The 16,001-nt window shown below is 45.1% G+C and overlaps 1 protein-coding gene across 1 annotated transcript in view; it reads left to right on the forward strand.

Annotated features, from left to right (window-relative positions):
* LOC138970646 (DNA damage-regulated autophagy modulator protein 1-like) overlaps positions 1–16,001 on the forward strand; it is a gene marked incomplete at its 5' end in the record, with an annotated part of 109,377 nt that overhangs the window by 56,032 nt on the left and 37,344 nt on the right.

The following is a 16,001-nucleotide window of genomic DNA, read 5'->3' on the forward strand; positions in this document are numbered from 1 at the left end:
TCTCTATGTCTCTATCTCTCTGTCTCTGTCTCTCTCTCTCTCTCTCTGTCTCTCTCTCTCTCTCTCTCTCTCTCTCTCTCTCTCTCTCTCTCTCTCTCTCTCTCTCTCTCTCTCTCTCTCTCTCTGTCTCTCTGTCTCTCTGTCTCTCTGTCTCTCTGTCTCTCTGTCTCTCTGTCTCTCTCTCTCTCTCTCTCTCTCTCTCTCTCTCTCTCTCTCTCTCTCTCTCTCTCTTAATTGTGTGTGTGTACGTGCGTGCGTGTGTACGTGTGTGTGTGTGTGTGTGTGTGTGTGTGTGTGTGTGTGATACAGACAGACACACAGACGTGCGTGATTGAATATGTCTGCGTGTGTGGTTTCACATCAAATGGACAGCCTCAACGATGCGAAACACGTGATATACCCGTTGGGTCAACGCCAGTCAGTTGAGCCAAACACCTTAGCCTTAGAATAAAGATAGCGATACCCTTTCACTTGCGTGTCAATGAACATGTCTTAATTTATTTTATTTTATGTGTACATTTAACCTTTCAGATGCGGGAATTTGGTAACAGATTCGTAATGTGCACTTTCTACACATATAGAAAGTAATTGCATGGCTTTATTAAAGGCACAATACTTCCCGTGCATGAAACAAAAAAGTTATTCTCACTGTGTCAGACGTGCCCAGGCTTTTACAAGTCATAAAACGTGTGTGTGTGTGTGTGTGTGTGTGTGTGTGTGTGTGTGTGTGTGTGTGTGTGTGTGTATGTGTGTGTGTGTGTGTGTGTGCGTGTACACTCCGAAATGAAATGAAATGAAATGAAGGCACTATATTTTCCGGACACGACATATTGCCAACATTCTAAAACAGAGCTTACATATTATTCAACATGCATGTTTTCAGAGTACGATACCACAGGCAAAATATTAGCAACATCTAGCTGTTTGGTTCAATCAGTGTCTGATGTCTTTAAGGCTTTTCTAAATCGAGCCCGAAGTCGACTTCGTGAAGTCTTCGTGGAAGTCTTACCACCAACAATTTAAAGCTTCGTGTGGACAGCTTTGTGAAGTAGGCGTTGCGAAGTCTTCGTGGAAGTCTTACCACCAACAATTTAAAGCTTCGTGTGGACAGCTTTGTGAAGTAGGCGTTGCGAAGCTCGAAGTCGACTTCAGCCAAATAATGAGAGGCTTTAGGTCTATCTCTTTTGATTTTTGTGTTGTCGTTTTATACAGTTTGTCGGTGGGAGGAGGCTCCTTCGAAGGGAAGGTAAAGTAAACTAATACGTACGAAAGTGACAGTTTACAATTGCTTCACGCGTCTTTATTTCTTTACCAGTAAGTCCAAAAACAAAGAGACTGCCAACGTTCCAAAATTCAGAATCAAAAAACAAGAAAGGTAGGTTGTTGGAACGTTTGTTATTGACAAAACAATACATTCACATATATATTATCATTAAGTAATTACCAGTAAAGACAGTGCATAGTCTTAAAATCACAACGGTACCCAGGGGCGGACGAGGGGGGGGGGGGTGTTTCTGGGGTTTCCGGACACCCCCCCCCCCCCCAGCCAAAAAAATTTGTAAAAAAATTGTGTTTTTTGGGGGTTTTAATCAGTGACAAAATCTGCTGCCTGAAACTGGTAATGATCATCCTCAGAATGCACCAGATTGCACCATTTTGCGTCCTTTTTTTCAAAATTTTCCGGGGGGGGGGCATGCCCCCGGACCCCCCTAGCAAGCTAGGCGCTTTGCGCCTTCGGCTCGGCGCTTCGCGCCTTCACACCCATATCTTCACAATATATTTTTGGAAACCCACCCCCATAAAATTAACGGATCCGCCCCTGGTACCAAAATCAAGAGTACTGGTCGAAAACCAAAGACGCACGAAGCAATTGAAAACTATGAATTGTGTACCGTACAGTGTACTTTTCCTCCACCTTAACGGTTTCTCATTAATCGCGTGAATGTGTTTGGTTTTCAATGTATATGTGGATCACGTACACATATCTATCTTTAAGATTTAAAGACAGAAAGCTCGCAGATATATTTAGTGTAACGAGCAATGGCGCCTCTCTGTAGCAGATAAAGCTACAAAAAAACAAATGAAAAAAAATGAAAAAAAAAATGTATACAACACCAGCAGTGGCTGTTGATACATTTTAAAACCGCAGAACCCCCCTTTTACGACCTACATTATCGGAGAAAAGCAGTTCTTAAAAGAGGAGGGCTCTTAAAATTAGGTCAATGTATAGGGGCTATGAACCCATCGTCTGGGTCTCAAAGAGGAGGACCTTTTACATGGGGGGGGGGGGGGGGGGGTCTGGAGGAGGGGGGGGGGGGGGGGGGGAGGTGTACACTGTAGCCTCTGTGTGGTTTGTCCGCTACGGAAATTAAATTGATCTCGATTGCTAGCTTAAAACGTGAAAATTTGGGTTTGACTTTTGGACCCCATTAATTTTGAACACCTCGTTATTTTCATTCTGACCTCGCCCCTACCAGAGACTGTACTCTACTTTCTCTGCCTCTACCTGAGACTGTACTCTACTTTCTCTGCCCCTACCAGAGACTGTACTCTACTTTCTCTGCCTCTACCTAACACCAGGGCCGGACCAAGTTCGTTTGAGGGGGGGGGGGGGGGGTTCCAACTGAAGGCAGGGGTCCAAAGTCCACATTTTGTTTTCTTTGAGAGGTACATTGGATGGCCAGGGGGGGGGGGGGGGGGTTCCGGAACCCCAGGAACCCCCCCCCCCCAGATCCGGCCCTGTAACCCCTCACCCTTTCCCGTTCTGTGGATGAAAAGGTGCAAGAGATGTTTGTGGGAGACGCCCCTTTAACAGGTCCTGACTTTGAGCTCTTTTTGTGTCTATTTGCACGGTTTACGATGGATCACGTACACATACATCTTTATTGCTTGCTGTAAAGATAAAAAGTTTAAAACACTTTTTTTTTTAGCAAACCGAGCTATGGCGCCCTTCTGTACTGATACAACTTTGTGTGCTTGGCACAAAATCGGTATAGAATGTTGTTCAGTGTTAACAAACTTCTTTATAGTTTGTCTACTATATAAGAATGTGTCTCCTCTCAAATATCCCAAAAGTGGCGTTCGAAATGTATGTTATTCTTGACACAGCATCAGTAATAGGTGTTAACTTTTAGTTTTATAGTAGCGTCTTTGTGGTTTGTCTGCTACTGAAATTGGACTGGTCTTGATGGCTTAAAATGCGGGGTGGTTTTTTTGGACCCCATTTGAACACCTCGTTATTTTCAATCTGCTCTCGCCCCTACCACCTGAGACTGTTATCTACTTTCTCTGCCCCTACCTGAGACTGTTATCTACTTTCTCTGCCCCTACCAGAGACTTATCTACTTTCTCTGCCCCTACCTGAGACTGTTATCTACTTTCTCTGCCCCTACCTGAGACTGTTATCTACTTTCTCTGCCCCTACCTGGTACTGTTATCTATTTTCTCTGCCCCTACCTGAGACTGTTATCTACTTTCTCGGCCCCTACCTGAGACTGTTATCTACTTTCTCTGCCCCTACGTGAGACTGTTATCTACTTTCTCTGCCCCTACCTGAGCCTGTTATCTACTTTCTCTGCCCCTACCTGAGACGGAATGTTATCTACTTTCTCTGCCCCTACCTGGGACTGTTATCTACTTTCTCTGCCCCTACCTGAGACTGAATGTTATCTAATTTCTCTGCCCCTACCTGAGACTGAATGTTATCTACTTTCTCTGCCCTTACCTGAGACTGAATGTTATCTACTTTCTCTGCCCCTACCTGAGACTGTTATCTACTTTCTCTGCCCCTACCTGAGACTGAATGTTATCTACTTTCTCTGCCCCTACCTGAGACTGAATGTTATCTAATTTCTCTGCCCCTACCTGAGACTGAATGTTATCTACTTTCTCTGCCCCTACCTGAGACTGAATGTTATCTACTTTCTCTGCCCCTACCTAACCCCTCATCCCTTTTCCGTTATGTGGATGAAAAGGTGCAAGAGATGTTTGTGAGAGATGTCCCTGTAACAGGTCCTGATTTTAAGCTATCGTTTTGTGTCTATTTGCACTGTTTACGATGGATCACGTACACAGACATCTTTATTGCTTGCTGTAAAGATATAAAGTTCGCCATTTTATTTAGTCAAGCGAGCAATGGCGTCTTTCTATTCTGAAACAACTTTGTGTTGTTAACACGACATCAGTCATGAATTTTATTACATTTTGAAAGCGTCTTTGTGGTGTGTCTACTATCGGATTAATGTTGGTCTCCTCTTGCGTGTCACGCACACAGTTATCTTTTTTGCTCGCAGTAAAGATATTACGTTCGCCTCAAAGTTTAACAACACGAGGTATTGCTCTTTTCTGTAGTTCTTAGCCAAACTTTCTTTGCGCAGTATCCTTTATAAATGATATAACTTGTAATATCCCATGACCTCCCTTCTTTGTCTCTGTTACTTCAGTATGGGTATATATGTTGTATTTTTATAGCTCAATAAATACATCATGGACTCCAAAAAATATATGATAGTGCAGATTCCGATTTGGGCAAAGGACTACTTTCCTCCCGACCTTTGACCTCGCGCCGAACAATGTGACACATTTGTATGAAGTTCTAAAATCGTATTGCACGGCTCAGAAAACCATATCAGTTGCACGCAAAAATGAATCTCAGAACTGATCTGATGTATGAGATGCAATAAGCAAAAGTTTCTTTCATTATGAAAGCAATGCAGGTCGAAAAAAACGAACATTCAACTTACAAGATAACCAGATGCTAGCGAACCAAAACAAAAACACGAGTACCCTCCCCTTGCATCGTTAGCAGACGACTTTTGAGAATCTGTCGGTAGTGTGTTTTGCCGGTGTGCGCCTTCAGCTATCAAACATCGGCTGTTCACGTGTTTTGCGAGCAAGTCTACTCTTTTGCCTGGCTCTGCAGTAAGTCCACATATTTTTCCGTAATCCAGTCATATTCCTTCAAAATGCAATCAATCGGCGGTGACAGACGTGTCGGTCGCGTTTTTCTCTCACCCATACCAGTTTAAGTTCATCCATGCAAACACACTCGCAAAACAGTTTATCACGTAGATACATTTCAAATAGGGAGCAAATGGTTAAATCTAAACCTACATATTTGTTCCCTAAGATTTGCTTCTCTGTCAATAAGCCTAATTACACACGTTCGAGAAAAACAACGTGGAATCAATTCTGAATCGAGTAAGCCAAATGGGTCCCAAACCCGTTTCGCCCGTTCTGCCGACCTGAAACGCAAAACAAAAGAATTGTGCGCTTCAACTAAATTAATTTCTATTCGACTTCATTACTTTCTTGCAACTTATGAACCTTTACTTAAAGCTTTTAAATGGTCTGAAAGTAGTGTTACCGCGTACTTATCGATGCACTCATTCGTTTTATTTTTTCAGCGACGGTCACTTAGTTTAAGGTTGCAAAAGGGCTAAGTCTCGCTGGCAACAGTTTTACCCTGCACAGATCGCAACAGTGCCGCTAGTAGTCTACACTTTGTGTTTGATGGTAGAATGGGATATACAGATTACAACACTCGTGGTTTTTTATATGGCTTGTATTTCAGTCAAGACCCAGCGGGAATATCAATCGAGAGACACTCGCCAGAGGCTCGTGTCTCCCGATGATATTCATCCGCTGGGTCTTGACTGAAATACAAGCCATATAAAAAACCACTCGTGTTGTAACCTATACTTGTTTCTTCGTTATGTGTCTGCAACTGATTCTGCTCTTGTCTTGGCCTATATCATTTCAAACTTCTAAGTCGTCTTGGCTTTTATCATTTCGAACGTCTAAGTCGTCTTAGCCTATAATATCAATTCAAACTTCTAAGTGGATTCGGAACCTTTGCAAACACCTTGTTGTTTTTATATTAGATCAAGCAGGTGTTGGTTTGTAATTTTCTTTCTATGTTGACTTAGGCACAAAAACGCACAAGAAGCGGTAAGGATTTAATCCCCACAATTAAATTCCAATATCAAATTTCACGGGTTGCCACGAGTATTGTTGACGAAAGCGCACTTGCCCTGGTTGCCAATCAGCGCTACCTGCTGAGTTTGATGCACTATGTTATCGCGGTGTGGCGCCTTTAACTGCCGTTCTCAGTGGCATGCACTCAACTTGATGTGACTGCACCCCATGATAGGCAAATTGCGCATTTCTCTTTAAAGGTCTACTACGCCTCGTGAAAACCGTTCGCCTTGATGTGTCAGATTTCACCCGACACCTTAAAAACAAGCAGCCAAAAACTCTCCGAGGTTAGGACAACATGGTTAAAGGCACAATCCGCCTCGTCAAGACAGTTTGTCTCACCGTCTCAGATGTAGCCGGTGTAACACGAGAAAATTACTCCCACGAGATTTTTACTCCGGAGTAAACATTTCGTACGAAAAAGTTACTCCCTTTACGAAAAAAGCACTCCCCCATTTCACGAGAAAATTACTCCCCAAGACAGGTGAGTTCCGAGTAAATATTTCATACAAAAATGTTACTCCCCTGACGAATAAATAACGAATAAATTACTTCACCCAAACACAAGCAATTTAACTTCCCATGCCAGGTGAACGAAATGTTTACTCCCTTGTCCCCTGTTAGTCTTGGTGGTGGAAGGAGGGTAGCGCGACATTCGTGTGCGCGAGATCACTTATTGGCATTATCCCTTCGCCCGCATCCCATTTTTGCGTACGAGATTTTTACTGGAAGTAAAATAAATGGGGAGTAAAAATTTCGTGGAGGGAGTAATTTTTTCGTGCCTTGGGGAGTTCTTTTCTCGTACGAAAAGTGTACTCGGAGTAAGAATTTCGTACGAAATATTTACTCCGGAGTAAATTTTTCGTGGAGTAAAAATTTCGTGTTACACCGGGTTTACCATGGGATAAGACCCTCCCTCCACTTGGTCTGATACCATAAACGAACAGCCTGGGTGCTCTCCGTCCTCAGTGGTGCTATTTTAACCAATTCATTGTGTACACGGCACTGGTGCCTTTTTCGGGAATTCCTTCATCAAAAACTATTCCCACTCACCATAGCAAGCAGCCAGGAAGTTGATTTTGGTATGTGACCAAGTGGAGGGACTGTCTTACCCCATGTAAAAACCTGGCCAGATCTGAGACTGTGAATGTGAGGAGAACTGTTTTGACGAGGCGGAGTGGGCCCCTAAACATGTAAAGGGTTTCCGGGCGGCGGTTGAAAGATGTCGATGTTGCAGTGTTTGTCTCAAGGGCGGTTACAAGAGGTCTTGAATTTAAGGAGATAAGATTTTATATAGTCCATGAGGGTAACCTCACAGAAATTCGGGCTGCTTTCTCCCTGGGGAAAGCGAGCTGCCATACAGTATACGGCGCTACCCATTTTTTTTATTTTTTCCTGCATGCGTGTATTCATGTTTCCAAGCCCTGAGACTTAATGCCGTGTGAGATGGAATTTTTTTACACTTTATTTCAAGTCACACGGGTATTTGGTGGACATTTTTATCTATGCCTATACAATTTTGCCAGGAAAGACCCTTTTGTCAATCGTGGGATCTTTAACGTGCACACCCCAATGTAGTGTACACGAAGGGACCTCGGTTTTTCGTCTCATCCGAAAGACTAGCACTTGAACCCACCACCTAGGTTAGGAAAGGGGGGAGAAAATTGCGGCCTGACCCAGGCCTGAACACGCAACCTCTCGCTTCCGAGCGCAAGTGCGTTACCACTCGGCCACCCAGACGTTCTCTTTATTAATATATTTCTTCTGTTTTGTTCTATGCTGTTTCGCCTAGATTTTGAACGAAACGTGCTTTGAGAGTTATTTTGTAATTACTTTGATAAGATTTTTGTTATGACACTTTTATCAAAGATATTCCAGGCTACGCTGGAATAGCTTTGCCTTTATCCTAGTCTTTTAGTTAGAAACCAATGTGCGGTACCTTGGCAGTCTATATCATAAGCACGCAGGGAGCTTCATAATATTGTGTATGCATCCTGTGATAAAGCCTGGGCGAACTGCGCACTTCTGTTCAAGCGGCTGTAGCCGAGGTACATGGCATTGTTTTGCTGTTTGCCATGTTTTGTTGGTGATCTATGTTATAAGCGGACATAGTTATTTCGTTTGTGATTTGTTAGTTGAATGACCCCAAGTGCACGTGCTTAAGCAGAAAATGGTCCCACAACCACCACCGCTTCCTGCTGGACTTGACTGTGGTCCGTGACACACTGACCAGGGGGTGCGTGTGCAAGTAGATTGCTTCAGATCAGGAGGGACTGTCTGTGGGGCAGGGGGCAGGAGGGAGGGGGGGTACACCCTGTTATATAAATCTGTCTTCTTCTTCTTCTGCGTTCGTGGGCTGAAACTCCCACGTACACTCGTGTTTTTGCACGAGTGGAATTTTACGTGTATGACCGTTTTTACCCCGCCATTAAGGCAGCCATACGCCGCTTTCGGAGGAAGCATGCTGGGTATTTTCGTGTTTCTATAACCCACCGAACTCTGACATGGATTACAGGATCTTTTCCGTGCGCACTTGGTCTTGTGCTTGCGTGTACACACGAAGGGGGATAAGCCACTAGCAGGTCTGCACATAAGTTGACCTGGGCTGGGAGATCGGAAAAATCTCCACACTTAACCCACCAGGCGGCAGCGGCCGGGATTCGAACCCTCGACCTTCCGATTAAGAGGCCGACGTCTTACCACCCCGCCACAGCGCCCGTCATATAAATCTGTAACTCGGTGATCCAATTAGACACCGAAGGGTTGATATTTTCCAATGTCGTTCGAAGAGGACAAGAAACTGACCTCGAGCTTTTGTGTGACCAAAGTTACAGAGGTACAAACAAGTGTTCGAGTCGAATGGGAACGAATAAATAAATCCCTGCGCCTGGAATATGTGCGCGATATAAATTGCATAAAATTAAAAAATAAAAAAATAAAACCCTGCGCTTAGAACTGTACCCACGGAATACGCGCGATATAAGCCTCATATTGATTGATTGATTGAAACGCCTTATTGTTTGTTTAGGCAGAAGGGTAGGAGGGCCCGTAAGGTCCAGTCTGAAGTCAGCGCCAGAGAGTCTGGTGTGCATGCATGCTACCTGCGCGGTGTGTTTATACCTGTAGTCTCGGCACTGCTAATGAAATCGGCCGACCTTGACCATTGCACTGCATGCTTTCTTTGAAGGTCGATCGGAAGTGTATAAATATCCAGTCTAGAGACATCCTGCTTGCTGCCGCGCGAGCCGACAAAATGTTCCCTCTTTATGTTCACTGCCCTGGCTGCAAAACCCCTCCGCGCGGAGGTGTTTTCAGACACATCAGACACAGGGTGTATCTTTGTTATTCAAAGGCACGCCTTTTCCCGTCAAATCTCGGACCCCCCGCGGGTTAGGGGGAGTCCGATATTGGTTGGGACGAGAAAGAATTTACCCGATGCTACCCAGCATGTCGTAAGAGGCGACTAACGGTTCTGTTTCTCCTTTTACCCTTGTTAAATGTTTCTTGTATAGAATATAGTCAATGTTTGTAAGGATTTTGGTCAAGCAGTATGTAAGAAATGTTAAGTCCTTTGTACTGGAAACTTGCATTCTCCCAGTAAGGTCATATATCATTGTACTACGTTGCAAGCCCCTGGATGAAAACGACGTTAAACACCAAATAAAGAAAGAAAGAAAGAAAGAAAGTCAAATCTCGGCTCCCCTTTTCAGATCTGGCCAGACTTATACATGGGATCAGATCACCCGTGCACTTGATCACATACTAAAAATCAATGCCCCCACTGCTTGCTGTAGTGAGTTTTTCTTCTTCTTCAGCGTTCCAGAATTGTCTGGTTACCTGTGAGCTCGTTTGCCCATTTGGGTTCCCCACACTAGTCAGCTCACTCCGCTTTCGTTGAGTAGGCATGCTGGGTATATATACATAGTTTTTCACGTACGTATTTTGCGCGCGCGTGAGTGCGTATGTTTGTGATAATGTATTATTGTACAATGTGCTTTATGTAGTGCGCGTGTGTGCCCATGCGTGTGTTTGTGATCATGCTTTATAAAGCAATGTGTTATTCATTGATATGTGTGTGGTTGCACGTTAAACGATGTTTTGTTGTCGTAGTATTTTGATTGTACAGCGCTTTGAGGAGGGTTAAACCCAGGATACATGCGCTATATAAATATCATGCATTGTCATCATTTTCACGAGTTTTCATTCACAAGCACTTGGGAAATATATCTCATGTTCCCCGGGGAATAAATCCCCGGTTACCATAGTTGCAGGAAGCCCTATTACATGGATAATCAAAAGCAAACCCAATAGAAACGCTCGAGGATTCTTCGGCTCTTTTCATTGGCGTTTCCCCAGGCCTAAACAGACGACAAGACACTGCTTTGCAAAGTTCCAAAAACCAACTGGCAAACTGGCAAAAGTAAACAAAAAAACAAAACTACTTCAATGAATTCGTCACAAACAAATGAAACCTACCGATATGTTAATGTCTTCTTACAAAGTCATGGAGTGCGTGTATCTGTGTTTCGATACACAGACGTTCGGAGAAACACGAACGTCAAGTTCAAGTAAAACGACACCTGACACACACATTTTGACCCGTGCACAAGACGTTGTATCGATAAACGAAGCACAAATAAGAAACAATGATAAAAGCAAAGAAAATAGCAACACGATATGCAAACATCTAACAAAGCCGAGCAAGCAGAATGACAGGTCTAATGAAAAACAAAGAGGTACCGAGTCGGAAACAAGATCGCGATTCTTTCCTTCGCTGCACGACGCAAATCTTCTGTGACCTTTGACCAAACGTAGCTTCCACACTCGATCACTCAGCTTAATATTTACAACAGAAAGCCGAGGGGGTGGAATACCGAGATGAACCTACAGAACTGTGCATCCTCAAACCTGACATATTCATCCCAACTCATTTAATGAACTCAAAAACACAGAAAGTTGCTTTCACACGCCATCTTTGATTGCCAGTGGTTATCAAACCGGGACCCGTGTGGTTATCAGCACGGGACCCGTGTTTCAAAGCATGGCTCCCTGGGTTGATTGTGCACTTGTTTTCTCACTACCAAAATGATGACAAAAACGATGTTTGATGGTTTGTTGACAGACCAGCTTTTTTGTCGGTCCTCGGGGGGCATATCGACTTTTGTTTCATATTTATTGACCGCGGCCTTCGGCCTTGGTCAATAAAGATGAAACAAAAGACGATATGCTCCCCCTCGGACAGACATAAAAGCTGGTCTGTCAACAACCCATCAAACATCTTATATTATTAATAGCTAACTAACACGTTTCATAATTTACGACACACCTTAGACCTTTCTATCCTTCTGGACAGTATCTGTAAAAACTAAATAAACGAATACCTCGCCCGTTTTATAACTCATGCCGCGTTCTAAATGAGACATGACAATACAGATAAAAGCGAGTATTAATCAAGAGAACCCCATGCAAGCTGACAGACGCCTTAATTAACTTCGTTTCCAGCGGTAGCAGGGTTTACATTCATATCTCACAACTTTCAACTTGCGGCAGTCCGTGCTGATGTAGTACGTGCAGTGACGTCACTCCGCAGACAGCTAAATCAGCTGTGTCACATTGCCCTTGTGGTTGTTGTTCTGGGTGAATGATGTTTGAGCTTTGCTTCAGAGGGCTGGTTGTTACCCTACAGTATAATTATCATGCTTGTGGAAGAGATCTTTATGATAATATGAAGAACATGTTGACGGCTGAGTGAAGTATTCCGTTGGTTTTAAATGTGTTTATCTTGTTATCTTGTAAACGTCGTTGTCGTCGTCGTCCTCCTCCTCCTCTTCCTCCTCCTCCTCATCCTCATCATCATCAGCATCATCATCGTCGTCGTCATCATCGTCGTCGTCATCATCAACATCATCGGCATCGTCGTCGTCGTCGTCCTCCTCCTCCTCCTCCTCCTCCTCCTCCTCCTCCTCCTCCTCCTCCTCATCATCATCATCATCATCATCATCATCGTCACCAGCATCATCATCATCATCATCGTCGTCGTCACCATCATCATCATCATCATCGTCATCGTCTTCGTCATCATCACCATCACCATCACCATCACCATTGGTGTCGCTTGAAATGGAAGGATGGTCTCCCATGAACACGCCTAGACAAATCGGTTGTAGTGTAAAAGCGTATTTACTCTGGGAAGTATGTATCTTTTAACATGAATAATCGTAACCAGTCGGCCACCGCGATTCACCGTTGACCTGTTCTTTGGAGGCTGTTAGCAGACCATGCTAATTAGGACCACCTGTGACAGGTAGCTCGTACTCTCATTGTTGGCGTGACTCTGCATTAGTAAGCTCTGATTGCTGACGCGCTGGACAATAGCTTGATTAGCTGGTGGGATTTTCTCACAGGTAGAAGGAATGAAGTGGGAGACGAGTTTGTGAATCATGTTTGATAAGTATGTAAGATACCCCATTTGTCGTTATTTTCGGGCGGGGATGTAGCTCAGTTGGTAGCGCGCTGGATTTGTATCCAGTTGGCCGCTGTCAGCGTGAGTTCGTCCCCACGTTCGGCGAGAGATTTATTTCTCAGAGTCAACTTTGTGTGCAGACTCTCCTCGGTGTCCGAACACCCCCGTGTGTATACACGCAAGCACAAGACCAAGTGCGCACGAAAAAGATCCTGTAATCCATGTCAGAGTTCGGTGGGTTATAGAAACACGAAAATACCCAGCATGCTTCCTCCGAAAACGGCGTATGGCTGCCTAAATGGCGGGGTAAAAAACGGTCATACACGTAAAATTCCACTCGTGCAAAAAACACGAGTGTACGTGGGAGTTTGAGCCCACGAACGCAGAAGAAGAAGAAGAAGAAGTCGTTATTTTCGGTATGAATAGCATTGCATAGCATTGAATAGCATTGATCTCTGATCCGCCCAGGTCTTAAAATAGTTAAAGAGCATCCTTGGACCCATTCCAACAATCTGGCTGCTCTCTGTGCTGAATGGAATTTATTTCGCTGATAGAATTACGTACGTGAAGCCTCCGTCACCATGTACTATCTGTTGTATAGGAGTTATGAATGGCTTATTCCGCTGTTGACAGTATCAAAACCTTGTGTGAGATCTGAATGCCAGCGCCTCCCCCCCCCCCCCTATCTCTCTCTCTCTTCCACAAACCCCCTTCTCTGTCTCTCTCTCTCTCTCTGTCTCTGACTCTCTGTCTCTGTCTCTCTCTGTCTCTGTGTGTCTGTGTGTCTGTCTGTCTGTGTGTCTGTCTGTGTGACTGTCTGTCTGTGTGTCTGTCTGTATGTCTCTCTCTCTCTCTCTCTCTCTCTCTCTCTCTCTCTCTCTCTCTCTCTCTCTCTCTCTCTCTCTCTCTCTCTCTCTCTCTCTCTCTCGCACTCCGTCTCACACATTTCGTGTACTTTGAGTCGATTTTTGGTCTGTCGAATTGCACTGCGTCACCTCAAATGAGCAAGTTTCACTTTCCCGTTCCGTCTCCTTCCGTTGTGATTGCCTGCTGGCGGCTCAGTTGAACCCGGAACAAAACAAAATTCCGGAAGTCTTTCATCTGTTCAATCCGGTCGATGAAAAGACTTTTCTCACGCATGAGCTCTGAGCTGAACTCTCAAAGCGTATCACTGGCTTTCCGTAGTGCTCTGTCGTGTCACTGACTATGACATTTTCAAAAGGTGTCGTTTTGGAAGCAAGAGTGAGTCCATTTGTGTGTGTGTGTGTGTGTGTGTGCAGGGCCGGACTAGGCTAAGAGGAGGGGGGGTTGTCAGTGGGGTCAGTGGGCAAAGCCCCCAGAAGCTGATGGGTAGGTCATATTCTGAGATAGGAAAATGGTCGCTCCTTGGACGAAACGGCATAAAATAAACAATAATCAAAAATGTTTTAAATAAGTGAGGTACATGTTTAGGCTAGGGGGGGGGGGGGGGGGGTTGCGCAACCCTCATAACCCCCCCGGTAGTCCGGCCCTGGTGTGTGTGTGTGCGTGTGTGTGTGTGTGCGTGTGTGTGTGTGTGCGTGTGCGTGCGTGCGTGCGTGCGTTAGTGCGTGTGTGCGTTAGGGCGTGCGTGCGCGCGTGCGTTCGTGCACTCGTGTGTGTGTGTGTGTACGTGTGCGCGTGTGTGCGCGTGTGTGCGCGTGCGTGCGTGCTTACATGCGTGCGTGCGTTCGCGTGTGTGTATGTGTGTGTGTGTGTGTGTTTGTTTGTATGTACGTGTGAATGCGTGCGTGAACGTGCGTGATTACCGGATAATGTTGTTAAACCCAGTTTGGCTTGTTTATGGAGTCAGACCAAAGCGACGGTACTGATAATTGACGGCCTTTAGCTGTCATCTTGACAGTCAAACCACCGGTGTCACAGACATTAATATATGTCCCCCGGCAATTGTCATATAAACTGTTACTGTCATTTTAGGTAACCGGCGGCCAGCTTGCGAATATAATAAAGGCGTGTTAAATGCGTCGAAAAGCCCGCGGAAAAGAAGCTAAAAATCATATATAATTTTCGTGAAACTCTATTCAGTAGTTCTACAAATGATGCTTTCCACACACACACACACACGTGTTTTCAACACACTCACTTACACACACACACACACACACACACACACACGCACGCACACACTCACAGAATGAGAGAGAGAGAGAGAGAGAGAGAGAGAGAGAGAGAGAGAGAGAGACTGAGAGGCAGAGAGAGAGAGAGAGAGAGAGAGAGAGAGAGAGAGAGAGGGGGGAGGTAGAGGATTACTCGGGGTTTGTTCTTTATCTGCTCCCCCCCCCTCACAATTTCAGCGGATCAACCGGGGCAGGGCCAGACTCTCAACTCCCCCTCTTTGTGGAGAACAACCCCCTGTTTAAGAGATTCCTTTCTACCCCTTATTCATTGCGAATTCTGCAGCCATGCTAAGACAAGCCGGGAAACACTATCTGCGGGTATCGTATGATCAGGATGTTGTGTGGTGAGGATTTTACTCACGACCAGGCTGCATTCACGAACGGGTGCCGCAATTATTGAGGTCAACAGCTGGCACTGAAGAAAGCAAATAGTGTTTTAACCGTGTCAACTTTGGGCACAATGGCGAGTTGAGTCCCGTTCTGGTATTATTTGTTTCTCCCTTGACAGGAGGAAGTAAGGGGTCAAGAGTTTAATCTGTGTGGCGATGCTGAGAGACAATGGATGGCAGGAGAAAGTGCGGCCTGACGTGGGGGTTGGGGGGGGGGGGTCTTTGAAAATTAAACAAATGGACAGACATGCTGACGGAAACCTGGCATGCACTGAGACGGTCGGACTAGTTTATAGTGCTGGATCGTTGCTCGACCGTTTACATGTGCTTTCTACTTCTACAATATTGGCATGCAGACACTCAGACATGTGCGCAGAGACATGCACACATACACATATTTACACGCACGCACGCACGTACGCGCACACATACACACACACACACACACGCATGCGCACGCACGTACGCACACATAAACACACACATACACACACGCGCGCACGCAAGCACGCGCACTCACACACACACACACACGCACGCACGCACGCACGCATACACATATGCCACAACTAATACACATCCACACACATGCACACCAAGCACGCGCGCACGTATGCACTCATGCACACACGCATACAGTGATACCGTGTCAGCCACCACAGATCTTTCAAGGCCCTATTGTCGTTGGGTAAGAGCATCTTGTTACTTGTGCTGATCCCCCCCCCCCCCCCATCCCCCCCACCCCCTCTGTCTACCCATTTTCCCGATTTAAATCTCCCCGATATTGTTGTAATTGAAAGTCAAATCCCTTCCCGTCCACATTTACCTCGTCTGATTCTTGTGTTGTATTGTTTACTTTGTCTTACATTCCCAATAAGGGTGTGAGAGATTGTCTAACCCAACATGAAAAAACTATTCCTGTCTAGATGTACATATGTATAACCACACTTAGTATAAGCTTAGCTTGTTGTGTGGTCACAAATGTTTATGTCGTACTATACGTGGCCTGTGTCTTCG

This window comes from Littorina saxatilis, linkage group LG7 (genome assembly GCF_037325665.1).
Source record: "Littorina saxatilis isolate snail1 linkage group LG7, US_GU_Lsax_2.0, whole genome shotgun sequence".
Taxonomy (NCBI): domain Eukaryota; kingdom Metazoa; phylum Mollusca; class Gastropoda; order Littorinimorpha; family Littorinidae; genus Littorina; species Littorina saxatilis.